The sequence below is a fragment of the Canis aureus genome, chromosome 5, assembly GCF_053574225.1.
Source record: "Canis aureus isolate CA01 chromosome 5, VMU_Caureus_v.1.0, whole genome shotgun sequence".
Taxonomy (NCBI): Eukaryota; Metazoa; Chordata; class Mammalia; order Carnivora; family Canidae; genus Canis; species Canis aureus.
The window spans coordinates 62413429-62418008 of NC_135615.1; the positions used below are offsets into that span (position 1 = coordinate 62413429).

Genomic DNA, 4580 nt, shown 5'->3' on the forward strand with positions numbered 1-4580 from the left:
GTGATGTGTAGCTAAAATTGGTAACATGGTTTTGTTTCTACTCATTTTTTAAAAGATTTTATTTATTTATTCACAAGAGACACAGAGAGAGAGGCAGATACTCAGGCAGAGGGAGAAGCAGAGGGAGAAGCAGGCTTCCTTCAGGGAGCCTGATGCGGGACTTGATCCCAGGACCTCGGGATCACGACCTGAGCCAAAGGTAGGTGCTCAACCCCTGAGCCACGCAGGTGCCCCTGTTTCCAATTTTTTTAAGTAATCTCTATCCCTAATGTGGGGCTTGAACTCACAATTTTGAGATCAAGTATCTCATGCTCCCTGGAATAAGCCAGCTAGGCACCCCCTGTTTCCACTTCTTTAACAGGTATTTTTTATGTACTGCAAATGATACTGCTCGCCTTTTGTAGAATTCATGTATTTTCCTCTGAAATAATCTATTTAAATAAAAGAGTAATCCTTTGGATGGAAGGTATTAAGTAAATAACTATATAGTACTCAAAAGTGTCAAGATGGCCATCAAGATAGGGGTGTTTGGAGAAAGGGATCTAGCAGGCCAAGGATGATTACAAAGAGCGCCTTTACTTCTACACATTTGCTTCTGTCAAGTAATTAGTGCCAGTGATTATACAGAGTGGTTCGGGCTGTGCTGGGCTGTGCTATTGCTGTCTGCTGCCAACTCAGCACCACCACCAGCCATCTCCTTCCCAGGATTCCTGGGCAGCTGGGACTACATTTCCCAGAACCCCCTATGCAAGCAGGGTTGAAAACCTGTGAGAAGTTCGGAGGTGGGACCTGCAAGGTGGAAGAGAAGTCATTTTTCTTTGGAGGCAGTTGGCAGCCAAGTGCTTAAGATGATGTGGGGTTTAAGCAGCTTCCCAGAGAACTTCAAGAATGACTTACTTTGGTGCTACAGACTGAAGGAGTGAGGAGGAGCTTCCTAGATTTTAAGAATTGCAGGAACTTGCCGACAAACTCTTGAATAATCACTCACATATGTGCTAAAATGACATTATAGGAGCTCTGGAAATCAGTCAAAGATCCACAGCAACCTATCTCCAACCAAGAAAAAGTCACATTCAGCTGGTGGAAAATATGGTCTTTTTACTGGCCCTTGCCTGGCATTGCATGGTACAATTTAGGGGAAGAAGTAGCCTGATTCCCAGTTCCCTTCTAGAAATAAGCAAGAGCAGGGTGGACCTAATTTGCAATGCTCTAACCTGTGTGGGGGCTGCCAAAGGGATTCGCCTCCTGACCAGGAGCTCACGCTCATGCTCACGTAAGGATTCACAACCTGGATCTCAGGCAGGAAGTGGTAAATGTGGCTCAGGAAAATTCAAGAGGACTCCAGACCAGCAGACTCCTGACGCCAGCAATTATTGGTTGGGGAAGCAGGTAAGGTCTAAGAAGAAAGTGGAGACATTTAAAAGCAGTCACCTATATGGAGCAATACACAGGCCCAGGGGAGACCTATGTCCGGAAAAGCCCTGAGAAGACCTCAAACTTTCATGTGAGGCTGATCCCCAGGCTCGGTACTTGCCCTGCTGGTTGGTGAAGGTCCTGCCTGCCAGTCCACAAAGACTGGAAGAGGTGGCTGATTTTTTTAATACCCAATTTTAAACAAAGATCATGAAGTTTACAAAGAAACAGGAAAACACGGCCCACACAAAGGAACAAAATAGATCTCCAGACACAGTCCCTGAAAACACATGGGCATCAGACTTGCTAGGCAAAATCTTTACTTTTTTTAATGTTTGATACGCTTTAATTTTTACATATTATTTAATACATGCTATTTAATAAACATATTATTGATCTTACATTGTCCCCCCCCAAGTTTGCTAATATAATCAAGCTATTAATTCGGTTTTTTTCCTTTGTTAATTTGTGAGCTCTAACATGCTTTACCATTTCATAATGGTTGCCTCAACTTTCCAACACATAGGCCTCTACCATTATTTGAAAACATGATTTTTTCCCCTATGAGGATTTAAAGCTACACCAATATTTTTATTTAGAATATTTTCTTATTTACTTGGAATACTTTCATTTTTCTCCCTCTATTAAATTCATATTTTTTGATAAGGTCTTTAGAATGTGTTTACTTCTCTGCACTCTTTTTTTCTATCCATAACTCTTCTTTTTCTTTTTTTTTAATTTAAATTCAATTTGCCAACATATAACATTTAGTGCTCATCTCATCATGCGCCTTCCTTAATGCCAATTACCCAGTTACCGCATCACCCACCCCCTCTCCCCTTCAGCAACCCTGTTTGTTTCCCAGACTTAGGAGTCTCTTATGGTTTGTCTTCCTCTCTATTTTTTCCCCACTCAGTTGCCCTCCTTCCCTTATGGTCCCTTCCACTATTTCTTATATTCTACATATGAGTGAAGCCCTCTAATAATTGTATTTCTCCACCTGACTTATATCACTCAGCATAATGGGCAAAATCTTTAACAGAACTGTCTTAAACATCATTTTGTATGTCATAAGCACTATGAGTGTGCATGCCATGGCCTGATGTACGTCTCCCTCAAACCTTATGACCTTGGCACATTACCCATCTAACGCACACACAAAAAAAACCCTATCTGATATAGGCTCTAACAGCTAAAAGAAAACACAAAGAACTAAAAGAAGTCAGGAAAATAATATGTGAACAAAATTTGCACATGAACAAGAGACTGAAACTATTTTGAAAGAACCAAGAGGAAAATTAGAGGCTGAAAAATAGAGTAACTGGAAAATTTACTCATGTGGTTAAGAGAACAAGCAGAGGAAACAATCAGCAAACTTGAAGAGGAGTCATTTGAAATGATGAGTGTGAAGAGCAAAAAGAATGAAGAAAAGCAATAAGAACCAAAGGGGCATATGAGATACCACTAAACAGGCTAACAGATGCATCATGGCAGTCCAGGAAGGAGAAGAGGGTAATAAAGGAGCAGAGAGGGATCCCTGGGTGGTGCAGTGGTTTGGCGCCTGCCTTTGGCCCAGGGCATGATCCTGGAGACCCGGGATCAAATCCCATGTTGGGCTCCCGGTGCATGGAGCCTGCTTCTCCCTCTGCCTGTGTCTCTGCCTCTCTCTCTCTCTGTGTGACTATCATAAACAAATAAAAAAAATAAAAAAATAAAATAAAGGAGCAGAGAGTTGAAGAAATAATGACCTCAAAGTCCCAAATTTTAGAAAATACATGGATCTACCTATCCAAGAATCTCAACAAACTTCCAAGTTTATTCAAGGAAAAATATGCACGCCCATTCATCCAAAAATCTGGCTTCTGAGGAATTTTTCCATAAAGAAATATGATCATCTTAAACAGGAACATGGGTGGATGATCAGCTGCAAGTATTTGTCACAGCCATTTTGTAATTGTGAATAGCTGGAGCAACCTATACTTTCAACAAGGAGTTTGGGTAAATAAATCATATCTGTAAGATGGTACGTTGTGCAGCCATTACAAAATGTTGACAATGTCCACAATTGAACATAAAGAAAAGAGAGGGGCTTATAGGCATTCTAATTTTTGTAACGCAATATATATGTCTATATATGAAACAAGATTTGGAGAGATAGCCATGAAAGAAGGAATAGTAGGTTTTGTCTGAATGCATGGGATTAAGGATGTGCTTTTGTTTTCTTCATTTTGCTTCCGTTAAAAGAAAAAAAACAACTATGAGAATAGCTAGGATAGAAAAGACAAAAAATAACAAGCATTGGCAAAAATATGGAGAAAAGGGAACCCCTGTACACCATTGGTGGGAACATAAATTGGTGCAGCTACTGTGGGAAACAGTATGGAGATTCCTCCAAAAATTAAAAATAGAACTACCATATGATTCAATACTTCCACTGCTGGGTATTTACCCAAAGGAAAACAGTAATTCAAAAAGATATGTGCATCCCGATGTTACTGCTGCGTTATTTACAATAGCCAAGATATGGAAGCAACTGAAGTATCCATCGGTAGATGAAGGGATAAAGAAAATGTGGTATATGTATACGATGGAATATTATTCAGCCATAAAAAAGAATGAGATCCTGTCATTCGCAGCAACATGAATGGACCTAGAGGGCATTACACTAAGTGAAATAAATCAGACAGAAAAAGACAAATACTACATGATTTCCTTTATATATGAAATCCAAAACCCAAAACAAATGAACAAACAGAAAAACCCAAACAGACTCTTCAATAGAGAGAACAAATGGGTGGTTTCCCAGGGGGTGATGGAGGGAGGTAGGCGAAACAAGGGGATTAAGAGGTACCAACTTCCAGTTATAAAATAAATAAGTCATGGAGTTGAAAAGTACAATACAGGGAATCTAGCCAATAATACTGTAATAATGTCATATGGTGACAGATGGTGACTACACTCATCGTTATGAGCATTTTTTAAAAACTATTGGATTTATAATAAGAGATAAAGCCTTTCTTCAGAGAGTTAGAAGAAATTATTTTAAGATTTGTGTGGAATCAGAAAAGACCCCGAATAGCCAGGGGAATTTTAAAAAAGAAAACCATATCTGGGGGCATCACAATGCCAGATTTCAGGTTGTACTACAAAGCTGTGGTCATCAAGAC

At 39.8% G+C, this 4580-nt stretch overlaps 1 pseudogene; it reads left to right on the forward strand.

Annotated features, from left to right (window-relative positions):
* The first annotated feature begins 2468 nt into the window (after nucleotides 1–2468).
* On the forward strand, nucleotides 2469–2565 carry LOC144315034 (small nucleolar RNA U13; annotated as a pseudogene).
* The last annotated feature ends 2015 nt before the right edge of the window (nucleotides 2566–4580 follow it).